The sequence below is a fragment of the Quercus robur genome, chromosome 1 (genome assembly GCF_932294415.1).
Source record: "Quercus robur chromosome 1, dhQueRobu3.1, whole genome shotgun sequence".
Classification (NCBI taxonomy): Eukaryota; Viridiplantae; Streptophyta; class Magnoliopsida; order Fagales; family Fagaceae; genus Quercus; species Quercus robur.
Window position 1 is genome coordinate 19369519 of NC_065534.1, and position 22143 is coordinate 19391661.

Consider the following 22143-nt stretch of genomic DNA (forward strand, 5'->3'; position numbering starts at 1 on the left):
ATCTCTACCCACTGTCCAACACTACATTCATCAATCTTGGGAGAGCTATATTTCTGTGTGACCTCATTACAGGAGCCCCCATTGATATATGTGCTCACATCTACTACAACTTGAGGAAGACCGCGTGTCGATCTGCAGCTCGAGGAATCATTCCATTTTGCAGTCTCGTCATGAAACTCATTCTTAGTGCAGGCATTATTCCTCCTGCAGATGGTAAAATGTTGACTCGTCAACGTCCCATTTCCTTGTTCACTCTTCAAGCGAGCAGAAGTCACTCCTCTAAATCACCAAGAAGTGCTCACATCTCTCCGGTTACTCCATCTGCCCCTAACTCAGAGACACCTGCACATACCACATCTGCATCACGTGCTGTTCCTGAAGCTTCACCGGCTGGTATTCCGGAAGCACAAACTGCTCCTCATACTGACAGAGTCGGCAGTGTACTTGAGCATATTCAGAAACGCGTTGATGAGCTTGTGGCACTTCTCTACTCCACAAACAACCATGTCCAGATGCGCCTCGAGACTATGGAGAATCAGCTAGATGAGATTCAACAGAAGTTGGACGAGAGTCTTTAGCTATTTGTGACAAAAAGGGGGAGAGCATTCAGTAAGGGGGAGAAAAGTTCAAATGGAAGTGTGCATAGTGATAGGGGGAGTACACACATACTTTTGTCATACTTTTGGTTTTAGTCTTATCTTTTAAACTTATGGTTTTAGGTTTATGTTTGTTGGGTATTTTTAGTGTTTTTATGGTTTTTGATACACTGTGTTTTGGTGTATAGCTGTTTCTAACTCTAAACTTATACTCTTGGTTTAAACTTTAATATATGTTGATGATGTTTTTCAGGAAGTTATTGGTTTGTACCCATGTGCTTTTGTAAGCTTTTAGGGTTATTGTTTTATGCATAGTTTGTAGGCTTTATGGTATGTACCTTGCTTAAGTGCAGCCTTTATGCTATGTTGAAATCAGTACTTTAATCTAAATGTTCTGCATTTTGGTTTATGTACTGTCACTCTTGTGCCCTTGTAGGATTGTTCCTAGATGCATATGCCTTGTGTGCTATGCATTGGTTGAGTGTTGAGCATACAAGTGTCGTGCCTTGTGCTTGTTAACTTGTATGTCCTTGTGTTCATTCCAAGTGTGAATGAGCACTGTGATCACTACCTTGTGGTGTTCACTTGGTTGATCAAGCCATGGTTTGTTTATTAACTCCATCTTTGCTTGATCACATATTGCCTGTTTCATATGCATTTATAATTTTCTACTTACAATGATCATGGTGTATTGTTGTGTTTCAGGAGTTTATGTTCATATGATTCAAGTGCTTCACAGCTTCTAGAGTTAGGTGTGAGTGAGTTTTGTTCAACTGTTCCCAACTCACATGTTAAGTCTAGAGTCTATTTTAGGGTTTTGTCACGGAATAGCCAAAGGGGGAGATTGTAAGGTTTAATTTATTCAACCATCTAATTGGCTTTATTCCGTGCCAAATTTGCTTGTAATTCAGCATTTAGTAACCCTGTATTTAGGTGGGTTTGTTGTAAGGGTAGTGAGTGAGATAGAGTGAAGATTGCTCAAGAGTGTGCAAGAAAACAGAGTGTCGCGGCTGGGACTCGCGGGTGGACTCGCGGCTGCAAGCCGCCAGAAGCTGCACACGTGCCAAGCATGCTGGAAGATGAACAGTCATGCTAGCTGGAGCACTACAGGACAAAACAGGACAACTGGCCATACGGTTATCTCGCGACTGGATCTCGCGACTTGGTCAAGCCGCGAGGTCAAGCCGCGAGCCACCCCTGTTTTGCCAAAACCTGACGTTTCACATTCCTCTCCACTCCAGTATAAATACCCCTTTAACCCACGATTGAAAGAGAGCTTCCAGAGAAAATTTTTAGAGAGAAACCCTAAAGAAAAACCAGATTGCTTCATCCACAATCTATACCTTAGAGTCTCTTCAAATTCCCTTACTCTCTTCCTCTCCATTGTCAAATCCTTGAGAGGCATTATACCAAACCTGGTTCTCACCATTATCATCTCTGTGAGACAGTCGTTTGGAGTTCTGGGAAGCAGTTAGGAAGGAGCCAATCTTCATTGGTTGATGCTATGGTCTAGTAGCGGAATCCGGGAAGCTAGAAAAGAAAAAGGTTCGGCGCAACCTCGTTGGAGCAAGAAGCTTGGAGGGCTTAGGTGCATTGGGTAGATTAGACTTAGAGGGTCTATTGCTGTCCTTGTATCCCAACTGTATTTTATAGTGGATTGATTACCGCTTGGAGGGCGGCGGAGAGGTTTTTCGCCGAGGTCTTCGGTTTCCTCTTCGATAACATATCGGGTGTTATCTTTGTGTTTGCATCTTCCTTCCTCTCTATCTTTGCCTTTATTTTATCTGCTGTGGTTTTATTTTGTTATGGCTTAGATAGTTGTTTAACCTATTTCACATTATAGCATATGTTAAGTTTCCGCACACTTGTTGTTTGACATATTGCTTGTGTTGGTTAAGTTAATTTTTGGGGGTCTAAACGTTCAAAAGTGTATTGGTACACGTTTTTTGAACTTTCATCTTCCAATATCCCAATGATGGTACTCACTAAAAACGTTTTGTGCAAAATAAATAAATAAATAAATAAATAAATAAATAAATAAATAAATAAAAAAAACAAACTGTTGTTTTTACAACTTTAACTTCAATTGAATTGGTTTCTTTGTACTAGTACAACTATGATCATACCAAAATCAAGAAATATTAACCATGTTATTGACATGTTAAATGTCTTAATGTAAAATATGGCCACATTTCTATTAAGATTTTTCATATTGTCTCAATTCAATTCAAAAAAGATTCTTTTCAAAACCTCGCTCAAACTCATGGTTCACAAAAATAGGCCTAAATTAGAGCCGACTCAACCCATTTTGATCCAAAGGCAAATGTATAAAATGTATTATTACTTAATATTTTTAAGTGATATATAAATTTGAAAAAAGAATCCAACATTTTCATACAATTTATAAAGAAGCCAACATTTTCATATAATTTAATACATTAATTAGACTATTTTCATATATTTAACTATATATTAATTTGGCTCAATTGATTCCAAGGTAAAAGTTACTAACCATTAATAAAAAGACATCTCCAAATGCCTTGGTAGATGTTGGTTCTAGAAATTAAACCATTAAATCTAAAAACTAACCATTCTGTTAAAGTTCTAGACCCCAGTTGCCTCAGATTTTATCAAATATTAACCAAATAATTAATTAGATTGATTATATAATAGATCTAATTTAAACAAACATCAAACATTCACAAATCACATGAACACCAAGAATGACGATCCAGGAAAACTTTTGAAAATATGGTTTCAAAGTAAAAAACATGGGGATGATTTAACCTAAACAATCATCAAGGCAACATTTCACTAATAGAAACAAAGTTAATTTATACAATAGACTTAACCCAAATCTACTACTACCTCATGTGGTTCTGAATCCATGGACTCTTCTACTATGAAACAGTTGCAAACAAACACACCTATTGGTGACTTTGAGATCTCCACTCAAAGGTTTTAGATCAGCAACTGTGGTTAACTAATTTCATTATGGCTTCATACAATATCTGCACTATGGCAGCATCAGCATCATGTTGATCTTCTCTATGTGCTCTAGAACTCTTAAGGGTTGAATAGATGGAGGCTTAGATCTACTTTGAAAGTCTCAAGTATAGTGAGACTGAGAGAAACTTGGTTATACAAACCCTAGGGGCACATACGTGATTTGTCTCTCTGAAAAGCCTTTCTAAGGATAGCTTATGATGTCCTTTAAATAGCACAACAAAAGGATCATGAATCGGGCTTTAATTGAGTAAGTTATGGGCTTTTTTCGCATTTCAGATTTTTATTGATATCGCAATCTCGTTCGGTCGAGCCAAGTGTCGAGCTTGCAATCAAAAATCTCAATCGATTGTGCCAGATGTCGAATTGACAGAAACTTGTTTTCTTGCTCTAAACTTGATTCTTTCTTGATCTAAACTTGGGTCTTTGTCTTGGACAATAAAATACACCTTTAACACACTCAAGACTCACCAAAGAACAATATAAATGAATTACATTTGATCACGGTATGCCAACATAAACATATGGACTCTACAATTCAAAAGAAATTAATACCCACGAATAAAGATAAGGTCAATATCTTCTTTAAAAAAAAGCTAAATTCAAACATTTCTAGCTAGTTAGTGAAATTGCGGGAAGCAAAGTTAGATTTCACATCCCCATCGGCTGCCTTATATGGTGGAATATTTCACTAATTAGGATAGAGTCAACATATGGGAGCTTCAGTCATTTCAATTTTAAACATATTATAGGTTTGTTTATGGGTTTGCCAAAGCAACGTGAAAACTTAACAATGACGTTGAAGAGGTCCAATTTGAAGTAATTAATGGTTACAAAGTCTCTTATTTATTGCTCCGTTTGTGCAAAAACAATAGTCCAGTTCACCGACTCCTCTCTATAAATAAAAATTCCCATATGCATTGTTTTTCATCCCTCACACAAGATAGAATAAGCAAAATACTACACAATAAGAGAAAGAAGCTCAATATGATGAAAGTTGTAATTGTGGCCATTTTGGCTTTGGCAACCTCCCTTGTTTCAGCTTATGACCCTAGTCCTTTGCAAGACTTTTGTGTCGCAATTAACAACACCGATTCTGCTGGAATGTACATGCAGCTCTACAAAAAAGATTGCTATTAGCGACGGCTAGAGTTCGTCACAACAACACAAAAAGCTGTCACAGATTAGTAGTGCCGACGGCAAACGGCCGTTGACTTCCGTCGGTAAAAGCCTTGTCGGTAATACTATATTGCCGACAAGGCCATCGCTAACACTCATTTTCGACTGTAAAAAGCCGTCGTAAGCACTTGATATTTTCCGTCGAAAATACTTCTACATATGAGGAAGTTGGATGACCAAATACATTTTGTGATGAACTAAGGTCATTGTTAATGTTTTTCTTCGATGACTAAAAGTCATCATAAATACTTGATTTGTCGTCGAAAATACAACTTCATACGAAGTTGGATGACCAAATATATTTTGCGACGAACTAAGGCCATCGTTAATGTATTTTTTCAATGTCTAAAAGTCATCATAAAGACTTGATTTGCTGTCAAAAATACAATTTCAAACGATGAAGTTGAATGACCAAATACATTTTGCGATGAACTATATATAGCCATCGTTAATGTATTTTTTCAACAACTAAAAGCCATTGTAAATACTTAGCTTTTTGTCAAAAATACAAAATCTTAGTGACCATTTACTTTTTCTCAACGAACTTTGACCATTATTAAAAACTAGTGTTTAACCCGCGCAATGCGCGGGATCATTTTATGAATTAGAAAACAATCAGCTTAAAATAGGGAAGGGGGTGGATGGTTAGTTGTTCAGATAATGATGTTAATGTGTAGGTGTTCTTCTAAAAGACAAACATAACTTAGCATCAACACATGATCTAGAGAAAATGTTAATTGGAATCTCATAAGTTCTAACTAATTGGTTCAAGGTTTTTTTATACCCTCCTTATCAAGGATTAATAAATTAATAAGTCTTAAACTATCGAAATCTTGCAAATGTCCATAGAGCAATTGGTTTTATGGAAGATATGCTCAATCTTTTTGTTGGGAAAGGTCCTTAAAAGATATTCCTTCAATAATTTAAAAATATAAATATAAAAAAAGAAAAAGGTTGCAATGTTTGGTTGCTAAGAGAATTAATCATAAATTCCAGAATTTTGTTGCTAATATGCCAAATTCATGACACATTAGTGTCTAGATTGGCATAGCAATCAAATTGGTTCATTTTGCAAACTTTAAAGATAACTATTACTTATGAAGCACTACTAATTAATACCACGTTTATGTCCCTTCTTCAACCTGAAATTTTGCCCAAAATATGGAGTTTGGACCATTCATTCAACACACAAAATATCATATTCTCTCTAACAATACCCACATTTACTATTCCACACCATCCAACTAATTGCTTTCACATGTTAAAAACATGGGGAAAATAGCACTAAGCTGAAAATTCCATTTGATCATTGACAGACAGATTTTAAAATGGCCTTTAACCATGATTAGATGTCCATATTTTATTGGTGTAGCAGTATTTTTAGCAAATTTTTAGTCATTATTTCATTTTCATAATGACTAATAAAGTATCTATATATAAATCACTTTCTCAATAAAAATAAGTATCTGCAATCGGCCACATTGGCTGCTGCATACACTATCTACAATTATCTACCATTAATATAAAAGTTTAAAGTATCTAACCCTAGTAATTATGCAGATAGAGTGGAATATTAACTAAAATCTAAGAGATAATCAACTTTGTATAAAAAACATTACACTTTCAGATTTCAAAGTTCTACAATTTCAATCACTCTTCAAAAACAGAACAGGTAGGATGGAAAACAGAAACTGAAAATTAAATTGAATTCTGTATTACACATTCTCTTTCTATTTCTTTGCTTCAAATTCAGGTCCCCAAAAAGAAAGTTATTGGAACCCAATCCACCACTCTTTTTTATCTGTATAACAAAAAAAGTAAATCGCAAGCACATTATGCTGTTAAAAATCAACTTCTCAATTTCATAATGTCTTCCTTTATTTTAACTCAATAAGAAACTTTGTAAGTGTACTATCTTACATAGGTCTAAAGCAAATTTGAGAGAAGCCAGGATGGATGGATGGATATTAGGGGTCCGTTTGGATACAGCTTATTGTTGCTGAAACTGAAAATTGTTGCTGAAAACACTGTAGCAAAATAATTTTTAAATGTGTAAATAGTACCGTGGGACCCATTTTTAATATTTTTTTATATGTGAACAGTAAAAGCACAGTACGTGAACAGTACATTTACTGTTCATAATAGTGAAATTTGTCTCCCAAAGTCAACAAAAGCGGGCCAAAAAAAAAAAAAAAAAAAAAAAAAAAAGAGAAAACGCGAACTGGGAAAACGCAGACGCAGCGAACGCGGAGCCCAAACGCTCACTAGAAAGAAAACATGAGTTCCATTTTGATCATTGAAGAAAATGCAATTCCTTTTATACCCAGTAAACTCTTCAGCCGAAATCAGTAAACAAAAATCATTAACCAAAACAAAAGTTCAATCACCCAAGTTTTTTTTCCGACTCCCATCGACCCCACTCTTCATCCAGCTTATACACTTTCAAATCGACCACTTTGGGACCAAAGATAACAAAAACGGCAGAGTCATTTACATTAGTTCAAGGCGAATTGGGAAACATAACTACATTATTGGCAGACCTACATTCAATCTGAGTTTATGGTTTGGAACATTAAAAAATCTTATGGAGAAACAATAATCACAGAAAAATGTATCATTAAGATAAACAAACAAAGAGAAGAAAAATCTCTTCAAAAAACAAAGTAGAGAAACAAACAAACAAAGATGGCGTAAATCGAATGGACGCTGTTTCTTAGGAAGATACAAAGAGAGGTATTGTGCAAATGTTACACTGTTTCTTAGGAAGATACAGATTCTCACCAAAACTAAATGGAATCATAGATTCTCACCAATGTGTCTTATATTTATTTGATTTAGCACCTCTTGAAAGCAAGGCAAAGCTTTCAAATCACCATAGTGAACGTATTATGATCTTATAATACAACAAATAACCAAAACAAATAGGGTGAATTGCAATTGTATTCAATTTTCAAAATTACGAATTCTGCAACCCAAAACTACAAAACTTACATAGCAATCAGTGACTAAAATTATTTGATACTTACACGAATCAACATGCTGCTTCCGCATAATACTGATCTTGGACAAAAATAATCTGGCATAACTGAATTCAGAGAGAGAGAGAAAGAATTGTATATCAAAATGGTGTGTGGGTATTCATAATCTTGCAAGTTTAATAAGAATTTGGAAACTTTCCCCTGCGCTCATCAAGCCAACAAAAAATATAAAAAGCAAAAAACAAATATATAGAATGTTTGACTATGGCAAAGAAATAAGGAACCAAGACAACAAAAACTTAGGCATACACTGCCAAAAAAAAAAAAAATATATATATATATATATATATATTGGCTTCTTCTAATTACCTTCCACGGCTTTAGGATGCTATCTTTTTTAAAAAGTGATGTGCAAAACTTTTCTTTTTAAAAAGAGATGCAAATGATAAATAAAATAAAAAAGAATTCAACACAATATATAACTTTAACAAATAACTCACTGAAACCTTGACCATTAGAAAGAAACAGATATTGGCAAACAAAGAATAGATGAAAAAAATATTTTCAAAAACTAAGTAGGATAAAAATAAATGTATAAAAAGTTCTTAAGAAGCACTTTAATTTATCAATCACGGTACCTTATACCTTTTAGGTTGATGACACGAACAAAAGTGACAACATAACTAACAAAAATTTATTAGGTTATCAATATTTTGCATATTCAAACTTCCTAACAATGGGGAAAGAAATACCCTTTCTTTATCCCAGATTTAGGCCTCTTATAAACTTCATTTTCCTCTTTTTGTAACAATGACATCACCACCTTAACAAAAACAGTTCCCATGAATCAAAATTCTTAAGAAAATCTAAATATCCCCATAAAGTAATCTCCAAAAGGATTATAAGCAGAGCACTTACCTATAGGACTGCTATATTATCAGCGGTATACTTAAGCTTCCCAAGCATTAGTGGTATACTTTTTCCTTATTCCCATATCTACATCAGATTGGCTGAAATTACATACATGAATTCTACTTGATGCAAATGCACTGCAAAAAAGTATTGGGATTGGACCATGATTTCCCTAGCACAACAAATCCATATGAGTCACATAATTACAGGAGAAACATTAGTATATACATAAAGTGCAATATTACAAATAGAACTCAATTTAGAAGTTGCTTTTGGCTCATTTAAAAATTTTCCAAAAAGAATAACTTGCCTTGCTATCAGCCCTATCAGCCATATCTTCAGCTGAATAACATATTAAATATCCTTTTGTCTTTCTCTATTAATATTTTTATGTGACTAAGCATTTGTAGTAGGTACATTACCTCAAATTCAAAATATATATGATAAATCATTGTTAGATACTTCTGCAACTTAAAACCATGTTATCACCCAACTAACCTGACATTCTAAATCCAATCATTAATAGAATTAATGATTGGCCAACCAACTGCAAAGGGGGAGGTTTCTCAACAAACAAAAAAATTAAACCTGCAAAGGGGGAGAGATTATTATCAAAAGCAAATATGTGTTGGCCATCTTTTTAAAATGGGCTGCTCAATTTATTTGTAATCTTCATCTCAATTGAACATAGATCATAATTTTCTTAAACACCTGGAAATGTAATGATTTGTAAACACAATTTGACTAATGGAATTGTAATGATTCATATATCATTATTTTCAGCCTCGTTGAAACTTTCAATATACATTCTCTATGGAAAGATGCACTTACTAATATATCCTTATTAATCGGTCAATATGATTATCTTCTCAAAAATTTAAAATATATACCTAAAGAAGTCATACCTTGAAAATGTACCTTTTCTAAACCTTCAATCCAAGTGATGCAAATGCATCAACAATTATTTAAGATTTCATCCAATAATTAGAATGCAACATACATATGAAAGCCATGAATCAGTGCTTTACTAAAATAGCAAACTATCAATATCACATCCAATATTGTTTATTTGTAAGAAAGATGAATAGTTTAATAACAAAATAAATAAACAATAAAATTGGTATATGGGAGAGTTAGAATTTCTATTAGACTTAGAATGTGCAAAGTGTAAGTATCCAATAGTATTATACTCAAATGTAAAAATTGCCTACTCACTATCCATTTGTATGAGAGGAGGGAGAGCCATTGTCAGAAGAGTACAAAAATACTAAGGAAGTAGAGATCTATCTCAATTTGATAGGAAAACACAAACCCAAGATTCACCTTTCAATCAAAAATATGAACACAAACAAAATATATAAATTTATGAACATAGTCAAAGGTAGTTGGGCAAGTGATATCTTAAGAACTAAAGAGAGACCACAGACCCCCTAAAAGAACATATTATGAAGATCTAAATTTCTAATCTCTTCCACTCATTTATCCTGGTAACCAATCAGAAATAAAATTAAATAAAATACTTTGCATGAGCAACATCGGACATGCATCACTTCCAATGCTTTATCAACTAATTTGAAGATTTAATTGAAATAAACATAAAAGCAAAGCAAAGCAAGCAATAGCAAAATCAAAAACCAAACCCAACACACCGTATTGTCTTCCCAACAGTCAGATGATTCTGGCGAAATCCCATTAAGAGAAAATCACCGTAGCCTCAATTCTCTTTTAAAATCCAAACCAAACGTAACCCAAATACCTAAATAAAAATCAATCCAACCAAAATTCTCAAAACTAATTCATATTTCATACCTAGATCTAAGAAAGAAAGGGAAAAAAAAAATTACCGGTGGTAGTTCTCTCTATCTCCGTATCTCAATTCCTGCATGCACCTTTAGGTTACCGGTGCCGGTTCCGGTGGTCTAAGTCTGGCAAGGGATGGTGATGGCCGGCCGCACGAACTCTGTCTCTCCCCTGTATCGCAAGCTTTTTTTTTTCTCTCCTTCCCTTTCTCTGTATCGCTCGTGTTTTTTTAGTTGCAAGCCTTTTTTTTTTAATTTTTTTTAACCGTTTTTCTTTTATATACTCATAGAACATCAAACGGTGTCAAGTTGTCAAGCAATATAGTTTTTCGCTTCTTAATTGTAAACGTGGCAGCATTTTAAGTGGCCTTTTTTCCTAACGTGGCAGCACCTCCTTAAAGGCTTCTGCTATTATATATAGTATTAGATTAGATTAGTTACCACGTCACTAATACATTATTTGCAACAAAATAGCTTTGTCGAAAAAAAGAAAAAAAGAAATTAATTACGACAAAACAATTCTGTCGAAAAAGAAACTGTTAGGTTCTAAAGATTTAGGATTTTATGTATTTAGAACTCTAATTTGTATTGTTGGCAAACCATGATCAAAACAATGTGTTTAGAAGTGTTTTAGTCTTGCTTAAAGTTGTGCATTTATGTAAAGTTGGAATCGAGCTTAATGCAGAAAAGAGTAATGCATTTCGGCCTGGCTCGATCGATCGTAGCTTAGGCTCGATCTATCGAAGCTCAGGCAGAATGTTTTTCTGCAGAATTTTCCAACTCAGCCCTAGTTGTTTTAAAACATTTTTAGGGTTTCTTATTTGTCCTAAGTATAAAAGGCAAACCCTAGCCACGTTTTAGTGTTGCTCATATTGCGGTTTGTGTAAATCTCTTGTGAGATCTAGAGGAGCTTTCCATTACACAAACTTAGGGTTTTCAAGGAGAAGATTTATCTACACCTTGATGATCAACTCAGTTGCTGCCATTGAAACTTAAAGAAAACACAAGCGGGTGTGCTTGTATCTGGTGGTGAATCCAAGAAAGAAAGAGTCCGTGAATTCAGAGCTTGCACGTGGTCGTGTTAGTAAGTTCTACTGGTTGGTAGCAATAAGAAGTCAAGCGTGGGGGCTTGTAAGTCTTATTGTATGAACTTTGATTCTTTCAAGATAGTGGATTCAAGTTTACCTTAAGGATAGCTAGGTCAAATCCTCCCCAGGTTTTTACCAGTTTGGTTTCCTGGGTGATCATATCTTGTGTTATTTATTTTCCGCTGCTTTGCATTATTTGATCTTTGTTATTGTGATAACCTAGACTTGTTAAATTGGACTAAATAACAACTTGGCTAATTACCTAGGTTAAATCAATTTTTTTTAAGGGGTTTAAAAACCATCAAATGGTATCAGAGCGGGTTGCTCTTTTGTCGTTGATCTTTTGATCACTAAGCTGATCCTTGACCCCTGTTGTCATGGAACACAAACACTCTCTAGTTATTATTCCTCACTTTGATGTGAATAATTATGCTTATTGGAAAGTAAGGATGAAAGCATTCTTGAAATCTATTGATGAGAGAGTCTGGAACTCCATTGAATACGGATGGAAGAAGCCCACTACTCTTGTTAGTGAGTGGGAAACTTCTCAAAAAGAAGCAGTTGCGTTTAATAGCAAGACTATGAATGCTATCTTTAATGTTGTTTCTATGGAGGAATTTAAGAGAATCTCTAATGTTGAGATTGCTCATACTGCTTGGAATATCCTCCAGACTGTGCATGAAGGTACAAAGGCTGTCAAAATCAATAAATTGCAGCAATTGACTTCTAAATTTGAAAGCATTAGGATGTCTGATGATGAATCTTTTGATGAATTCTATGCTAAATTGAATGATATTGTTAATTCTACTTTTAACTTGGGTGAAATCTATGATCAACCTAAAATTGTTAGGAAGATATTTAGATCTTTAACTGAAACTTTAGACCCAAGGTGACTACTATTACTGAAAGCAAGGATGTGGACTCCATCCCTGTTGATGAACTTGTAGGATCTCTTCAATCTGAAGGTGGTGGATTTGATGATGAACTCTCTGCTACAGAGATTGCTTACTTTGCCAAGAATTTTAGAAACTTTCTCAGGAATAGTAACAGAAAGGTAAGAGGCACAAATACTGCTGAACCTAGAAACTTTAGGAAACATGATCCCACTAAGGTGAACAATAATGATAAACCTAGTGAAAAAGTAGGTCAATCTTCTAATAATTCCTTGGGTTCTCAGTGTTTTGGATGTCAAGGGTATGGTCACATGAAATCTGAATGTCCTACCTATTTGAAGTCTAAGGGTAAGGCTATGGCTGTAACCCTTAGTGATGGTGAAGTTTCTGATAATGAGTCTGATTGTGATGAGGATGGAAATTTCATTGCTTTCACCGCTACTACTGTAGTCGATGATAGCATATCTGTTAAAGAGAACCCTTCTGATGGGGAACTCTCTGAAGATGCAGATCTTCAAGAGGCCTATAATAAATTTTGCAAAGTTGTTGCAAAGGATGCTATGAATGTTGAACTTGGCCTGAAGAAAATTGAATCTCTTGAACTTGATAAGAAGAATTTGCTTGTTAAACTGTTTGATGCTACTGAACTTTTGAACAATGTGAAAACTGAGAATATACTTTTGCTTGATAAAGTTAAATCTTTGGAACTTGATTTATCTGTTGCTAGATCTGCTAGTTCTAAACTTGATCAAATGTTGAGTGTTCAAAAGTCTTCTTCTGACAAATCTGGATTAGGTTATATTGAAAGTATTTCTGTGTCTGCTCCCTATTACACAAAGTTTGTCCCTTCATCTTCTTCTGAACCTTCTGTGAGTGAGATAGTGAGTGAAACTATCAAACCCCCTGTGAGTGAGGTTGTCAAACCCATAGAAGTTTCATCATCTAGGAAGATTAGGGTTAATCTGAAAAAGTCTAAGTCTAAGAAGCCTACCCTATCTAAGAACAAGACACATGATAAGCCTGCATGGGTTTGTCATTTTTGTGGAAAGTCTGGACACATACGTCCTAACTACTACAAGCTGCAAGCTGCAAAGAGAGTAAACAAACCAAAAGTACCTGTGCCTCAAGCACAAGATCATATAGTACTCATTGGTGAATTGGTAAAGGTTTTAAACCTTTATTCCAATCCTGGAAATGGTAATCATTCCCATGTGAATAAGAACCCCAATGCTCATGGTGCATCTAAAATATTTTGGATGCAAAAGACTCAAACTAACTGAGTCTTTCTGACATGGTCCTTGTGATTCATTGCTCTACCCTTTGTGACCATTGTTCTTTGGTTTTTTTTTTTTTTTTTTTTTTTTTTTTTTTTTTTTTTTTTTTTTTTTTTTTAGGATCTACATTGCATAACATTCATGCATTTCATTCTAGGTGTTTTTTTTTTAATATTAAAAAAAAAAAAAAAAAAAAAAAAAAAGAAGAAGAAAAAGGAAGCAAATTGTGTTTTGTACTATTCTTTTTGGTTTTTGAAGAACAAGGTTGGTCAATTTATTTTCACATAACATGTCGTTTGTACCTTGTTTAGCTTTGATGAGCTTACTTATTGCACTTTACTAGTTGAAGTTTTGTAGTGCATGTTGTGTGGGAAAGATGTTTATGGTTTTTAATTACTTTTTCTTAATCTTGAAGTCACATGTTATTGAATGTTGGACTTAAACTTTTAGAGAAAGGCATAAATAATCATCTCACCACTGTTCACTAGCCAATCATGAACACCTTAATGCATATCATAAGATTTTGTGCTCGAGAAAGTGTAGCACATGCACAAGAAGAACATAAGGTGAAGCCTCAGTTTAAATTGCTTAATACTTAAAATTGGTGTGTACTATTAGGCTTGATGCCAAACTCACATGACTTAAAATTGGTATGTATATTATGAGGCATAAATTCAAGAAACTTACATGATTGCAAGCTTATGATCTAGGAGATGTGGGAGTTATATGATGTAACTCTTTAGGTGATAGTCTCTTTTCAATTCTTTGTGGTGAATTTTGTAGACTTTGTGATTGATTGCTATTCACATATCACCTCACATGTATCTCAAGTTTTTGCTAGTTGCACACACTACACGAGTTACTCTTTGCTAAACTTTGTACATGTTATTGTATGTGTTTATGGTCTAACCAACCAAGTTTTGCAAATACTTTGATTTTTGTGCAAAATTAATTTGTTGCTTGAAACTTTATGAAGAATGCAAGAAATTTTATTTTTGGGAAATTTGGGCTTAAAATTCTTGTTTTTGAAAATCACAATCATCACATACTCATGCATTTTGTTCTTAAATTTCAATGCTTTGAGTTGATTCTAAATGTTTTTCAAAAAACTATGTTTTTCCTCAAATTTAGTGAGTCTCTGCCCATTTCGATCGATCCATTCTATTTTTCGATCAATCTAAAATTTTTAAACATGTTAGAGAGAGCTTCTATCTGTTTCGATCGATCGAACTCTTTTAAAATTGTTTTGTTAAAGTCTCTGTCTGTTTCGATCGATCGAGGCTGTTTTTCGATCGATTGAAACTCGTGAATCATGTTTTTTTTAAAGTCAGATTGGACTTTTTCAAAGTCACTTTTTCAAACACTTTTCAAACTTTTCTCTCTCTCTCCGACTTGGCTAGGCTCCACCAAGGATTTTTTTTGTCGTTTTCTTCCGAAATTTTTGCAAGGTTTTTGTCTTCCAAGGCCGGTAAGTCCTTTTTGCCCTTCCTTTTGCATTTTATTTCATGTTTTCACGTATTTTTCATGCATATTCATTGGGTATTTTTGGCACTTTTCATATTTTGGGGTTCTTGATGATGCAAACCATTTTTGGTGAAATTGATCATTGGGTTTTTGTTCTAGGATGTTATCATCATGATTCTTGTAGTTTAATTTGATCAATTTGGTGGTTTGTGAAAAATTGAAAATTCTAGGGTTTGTAATTGCTCTGAATTGGTGATTTTGCCAAATTGGGTTAAATTGATGAAATTGGCTTGTTCAATTGATGTAATTGGTCATTATTTTTTGAACTCTATCATGTATGATGATCAATTCGTCAATATCTTTCAAATTGATCAAGTGGTTTTCCAAATTTTGGGGTTTTTGTGTTAATACCTCTATGTTCAAGCCAATTTTGTATATTTGAACTTTTTGGACTTAATTGCACTACATTAGGACATGCATCATATATATTTTTGTTCTATATAGTTTTTTTTTGTGCTAACTTGCAGTCTACCCTTGGTTTTGTCTTTTGTGTTTTTGTTCCTTTGCTCTGTGTTTTAGTCCTTATCCTAGCACCATACCTAGGAAAACTAGAGCCCATAGGACCCCTTCCACTTCCTCTAAGTCTCCCTCTAGGAGTAACGTGTTTAAGAATGATAAGTGCAGAGAGGCCTTTGATACTTTGAACAGTAAGCGTAAGATATGGGGTGAGCGAGCTATAGTTTTAGATGAGATTGATCTGGCCATTAGGGCTAATTTTGAGTCTAGAGGTTGGTTGCCTCTCTTAGAGATAGATCATCCACCCCCGACCGCCCTGATTAGAGAGTTCTTCTCGAACCTCTCTTACCACGTCTATGATTCCAACACCCTTGTTAGGAGTTGGATACGAGGTGTTGAGTTCACCATTACCGTTCGGGTAGTGGCTGAGGCTCTTGGGATTCCGGTTGTTCGAGAGCCTGACTATCCCTATGATGAGTCACCCTCATTAGATGTTGTCATGTCATACATCACTGGGTCATCTATCCAGTGGGGTTCTGATCCTTGGATCACGTCCGCTGAGCTTACCGAGACTACCTATCTTTTCTTTAGGATAGCGTGTCATTCGTTGTGGCCTATGAAAGTTCAAATATGTATATAAACACCCTTGAACGTTTAGACCCCCAATTTACAACTTAACCAATTCAAGCATTATGTCAAACAACTAGTGTGCGGAAAATGAATATAAGCTATAATATAGAATTGGAAAAACTATCTAAGCCAAATTAAAATCACAACCCACAGCAGATAATAAAAAGGCAAAGACAAAAGGGAAGGAAGATGCAAACACAAAGACAACACGCGATGTGTTATCGAAGAGGAAACCGAAGCCCTCGGCGTAAAACCTCTCCACCGCCCTCCAAGCGGTAAACAATCCACTAGAAAATGTAGTTGGGATACATGGACAGCAATAGTCCCTCCAAGCCTAATCTACCCAGTGCACCTAAACCCTCCAAGCTTCTTGCTCCAACGAGGTTGCGCCGAACCTTTTTCTTTTCTAGCTTCCCGGATTCCGCTACTAGACCATAGCATCAACCAATGTAGATTGGTTCCTTCCTAACTGCTTCCCAGAAAATCAAACAGCCCTCTCACAGTGATGAATATGGTGAGAACAAGGTTTTGGTAAAATGCCTCTCAAGGATTTGACAATGGAGAGGAAGAGAGTTGAGGAATTTGAAGAGACTCTAATGTATAGATTGTAGGTGAATCAATCTTGTTTTTTCTTTAGGGTTTCTCTCTCAAAATTCTCTCTGGAAACTCTCTTTCATTTGTTGGTATAAGGGGTATTTATACTGGAGTGAATGAGGAATGTGAAATGTCAGGTTTTACAAAACAGGGGTGGCCCACGGCTTGACCTCACGACATGACTGAGTCACGAGATCCAGTCGCGAGATAACCGTATGGCCGGTTGTCCTGTTTTGTCCTGTAGTGCTCCAGCTAGCATGACTGTTCACCTTCTAGCATGCTTGGCACGTGTGCTGCGTCTGGTGGCTTGAAGCCGCGAGCCACCCACGAGAACAAGCCGCAAGTCTCTGTTTTCTTGCACACTCTTGAGCAATCAACACTCTATCTCACTCACTACCCTTACAACAATCCCACCTAAATACAGGGTTACTAAATGCTGAAATACAAGCAAATTTTGCACGGAATAAAGCCAATAAAATGGTTGATTAAATTCAACCTTACAATCTCCCCCTTTGGCTATTCCGTGACAAAACCTTAAAACAGACTCTAGACTTAACATGTGAGTTGGAAACAGTTGAACAAAACTCACTCACACCTAACTCTAGAAGCTGTGAAGCACTTGAATCATAAGAACATGAAACTCCTGAAACACAACAATACACCATGATCATTGTATGCAGAAAAGCATGAAATGCATATGAAACAAGCTTAAGGTGATCAAGCAAAGATGAAGTGAAGATTCAAATCATGGCTTGATCAACCAAGTAATCACCACAAGGTAGTGATCACAGTGCTCATTCACACTTGGAATGAACACTTGAACATACAAGTTAACAAGAACAAAGCAAGATACTTGTATGCCCAACACTCAACCAATGCATAATACACTAAGTATATGCATCTAGGAACAATCCTACAAGGGCACAAGAGTGACAGTACTTGAAACAAAATGCAAGATATTTTAGAAGTACTGATTTAAAACAAAGCATAAAAGGCTGCATTAAGTAAGGTACAAACCATGAAGCCTACAGAATATGCATAAAAACATAACCCTAAAGCTTACATAAGTAACATGGGTACAAAAACACAATATATCAACTTAAACTGAAGAAAATATAACAAATTAAACTGAAGAAGAATGCAAAAACACTCCCCCTTAGGTAATATCCTCCCCCTTTGATCAGGCCTATCACTCCCTCTTTTTGTCATGGAATAGGCTATACATCCTCTTCTAGCCTTCACTGAATTTGATCCAATTAAGTTTGAAGTGAGGTAAACTTCATATCCCATCGAGTGCTGTGATGGTGTAGAGTAGATGTGAGTCCAGACATCTTTGTATTCAACTCGTGTACAGAGGATACAATGTGATCAAGTTTTTCATCAAGGGAGAGAGTGCTGAAATGAGAGCCCCTGTGAGATGGTTTGGCTCTCTTCCGACTATGTCCAATGCTTGCGTTGAATGTACGCATGCTGATTAGACTCAGTTTCGAGAGAGGAGATTCATCTGCCATTGGATAAATTCCCTTGAGCTTCAAGATCCTTGAAATGAGACAGCAGAAAGGAATGCACGTTCGGGACTCAGTTCGTAGAACCGTTTTGCACAGAACATGAAAGATATGAGCACAGATGTCAATTTCTACATCAGGGATTAGATCATGAAGAAACAAAGCACGTCTGAGGTTCATATACCCAGTGCTTGATAAAGGGTACAAATTGTGAAACATCACAATTGTAAGCTGAAAGTTCAAAAACGTGTACAAAAACACTTTTGAACGTTTAGACCCCCAAAAACCAATTTAATCAACACACGCAATATGTTAAACAATAGTGTGCGGAAACTTAACATATGCTATAACATGGTATTGATTAAACAACTATCTAAGCCACAACAAAATAAACCACAGCAGATAATGTAAAGGCAGAGATAGAGAGGAAGGAAGATGCAAACACAGCGATAACACCAGATATGTTATCGAAGAGGAAACCGAAGACCTCGGCGAAAAACCTCTCCGCCGCCCTCCAAGCGGTAATCAATCCACTAGAAAATACAGTTGGGATACAAGGACAGCAATAGACCCTCCAAGCCTAATCTACCCAATGCACCTAAGCCCTCCAAGCTTCTTGCTCCAACGAGGTTGCGCCGAACCTTTTTCTTTTCTAGCTTTCCGGATTCCGCTACTACACCGTAGCATCAACCAATGAATATTGGCTCCTTCCTAACTGCTTCCCAGAACTCCAAACGTCTGTCTCACAGAGATGATAATGGTGAGAACCAGGTTTGGTATAAAGGCCTCTCAAGGATTTGACAATGGAGAGGAAGAGAGTGAGAGATTTTGATGAGACTCTAAGGTAGAGATTGTGGGTAAAACAATCTGGTTTTTCTTTAGGGTTTCTCTCTCAAAATTCTCTCTGGAAGCTCTCTTTCAATCGTGGGTTAAAAGGGTATTTATACTGAAGAGGAGTGGAATGCGAAACGTCAGGTTTTTCCAAAACAGGGGTGGCTCGCGGCTTGACCTCGCGGCTTGACTAAGTCGCGAGTTCCAGTCGCGAGTTAACCGTATGGCCAGTTGTCCTGTTTTGTCCTGTAGTGCTCCAGCTAGCATGACTGTTCATCTTCCAGCATGCTTGGCACGTGTGCAGATTCTGGCGGGTTGAAGCCGCGAGTCCAGTCGCGAGTCCCAGCCGCGACTCTCTGTTTTCTTGCACACTCTTGAGCAATCTTCACACTATCTCACTCACTACCCTTACAACAATCCCACCTACATACAGGGTTACTAAATGCTGAATTACAAGCAAATTTGGCACGGAATAAAGCCAATTAGATGGTTGAATAAATTCAACCTTACAATCTCCCCCTTTGGCTATTCCGTGACAAAACCCTAAAACAGACTCTAGACTTAACATGTGAGTTGGGAACAGTTGATCAAAACTCACTCACACCTAATTCTAGAAGCTGTGAAGCACTTGAATCATATGAACATAAACTCCTGAAACACAACAATACACCATGATCATTGTAAGCAGAAAATTATTAATGCATATGAAACAGGTAAAAAGAGATCAAGCATAAGATGGAGTTAATGAACAAACCATGGCTTGATCAACCAAGTGAACACCACAAGGTAGTGATCACAGTGTTCATTCACACTTGGAATGAACACAAGGACATACAAGTTAACAAGCACAAGGCAAGACACTTGTATGTACAACACTCAACCAATGCATAGCACACAAGACATATGCATCTAGGAACAATCCTACAAGGGCACAAGAGTGACAGTACATAAACCACAATGCAGAACATTTAGATTTAAAATACTGATTTCACATAGCATAAAGGCTGCACTTAAGCATGGTACATACCACAAGGCCTACAAACTATGCATAAAACCCTAAACCCTCAAAGCTTACAAAAGCATATGGGTACAAACTAACAAATACCTGAATAACATCATCAAACATATATAAAAGTTTATCCAAGAGTATATGAGGAAAGTTAGAAACAGTTATACACCAAAACACAGTGTATCAAAACCAAAATAACCATAAGTTTTGAAGATAAGACGAAAAACAAAAATATGTGTGTGTGTGTACTCCCCCTATCACTATGCACACTTCCCTTTGAACTTTTCTCCCCCTTACTATGCTCTCCCCCTTTTTGTCACGAATAGCTAAAGACTCTCGTCCAACTTTCGTTGAATCTCATCTAGCTGATTCTCCATAGTCTCGAGTCGCATTTGGACATGGTTGTTTGTGGAGTAGAGAAGTGCCACAAGCTCATCAACCCGTTTCTGAATATGCTCAAGAACACTGCCAACTCTGTCAGTAGGAGAAGCAGTTTGTGCTTGCGGAATACCAGCCGGTGAAGCTTCAGGAACATCACGAGATGCAGATGTGGTATGTGCAGGTGTCTCTGAGTCAGGAGCAAATGAAGGACCCGGAGAGATGTGAGCATGTCTTAGTGATTTGGAGGAGTGACTTCTGCTCGCTTGAAGAGTTAACAAAGAAATGGGACGTTGACGAGTCAACATTTTACCATCTGCAGGAGGAGTAATGCCAGCACTAAGGATGAGTTTCATGACTAGACTGCAAAATGGAATGATTCCTCGAGCTGTAGATCGACAAGCGGTCTTCCTCAAGTTGTAGTAGATGTGAGCACATATATCAATGGGGGCTCCGGTAATGAGATCACACAGAAATATAGCTCTCCCAAGATTGATGAATGTAGTGTTGGACAGTGGGTAGAGATTAGTGAACATGATCAACTTCAGTGTGGTCAACTCAGGTGCAAACTTTGCGGTGCTGATGGAAGTTCCTGCACTAGACACCTCATGATCGTGTCCTAGGATTTGTAGAATTTCCCCAACCTCTGGATTTCGTTCATCATAGGGAGTTAAGTTCACATTCTGAGGTCTGGTGATGCCGAGAAGATCTGCGATGGAGTCTGGGGTAACACTAAACTCTGTTCCTCTGACCCAGAAAATGAGGATAGGTCCAAGATCAGATGCATTGGAGAAGCATTCCTTGACCAGCTCATCCATTGGATCATCAAAGTTTCCGAACAAGTTTGCCCAGTCTCGTTTCTCAAAGATTCGAGGGATGAAAGTAGTCCCTAAGGTGTTGAACTCTACTACCCGCTCCACTATAGTTGTTGACTTGTCAAACACATTTGAGTAGGCGTGTGAGTTCAGGGGAACTCTGAATCTATCCTCATTGGGATCTTGAGATGCTTGAGATGAAAGACGAGTCCTTTTAGCAACTGGGGTTGCTGGTTCGTCAGAAACAATGTCTTTACCCCTGGAAGATCGACGAGACATCTGCAAGAAAACAGGCCAACAGAAAAGAACCAAGCAACAATACCCCACAAAAGATTGTCAACAAGAGTCAGTATAAACAATATGTCAATATAAAAAAAAACTGAATATAGTGCAGACCCAAACAATCCTTCCAACAAAAGACGCACAAACTAATACGTGTATCAAACTTGGTGAAAGTGCACCAAGACAAAGAAAGGCATCACAACTGACAATGAGACACGTTAACATGACCAGGATATGCAATAAGAAACAGCATATGAACATTTAGAACAGATAACATGAATCACTCCATCAGAGACATGAACATGGGGAAAATATTGCAATCATGAAGAAACCAATCATTCACACATCAATATTCATGTAAGAGTAATGAGTAAGTCACATGGACACCAAACCC

At 36.4% G+C, this 22143-nt stretch overlaps 1 long non-coding RNA gene and 1 pseudogene across 3 annotated transcripts; one reads left to right on the plus strand and one right to left on the minus strand.

Moving 5' to 3' along the window:
* Positions 1-4589: 4589 nt before the first annotated feature.
* The window catches only part of LOC126728711 (germin-like protein subfamily 1 member 7), a 35085-nt pseudogene continuing 17531 nt past the window's right edge, over positions 4590-22143 (plus strand).
* Positions 6355-10741, minus strand: LOC126724301 (uncharacterized). Of its 3 annotated transcripts, none has more exons than XR_007654900.1 (5): positions 10516-10741; positions 10321-10427; positions 8678-9259; positions 7808-8582; positions 6355-6582 (listed from the first exon to the last, which is right to left on the minus strand). It is a non-coding gene; the product is annotated as an uncharacterized LOC126724301 (long non-coding RNA). The 3 variants fall into 3 exon arrangements; XR_007654906.1 differs by having other exon boundaries at positions 7808-7866; positions 8512-9259; XR_007654891.1 differs by having other exon boundaries at positions 7808-9259.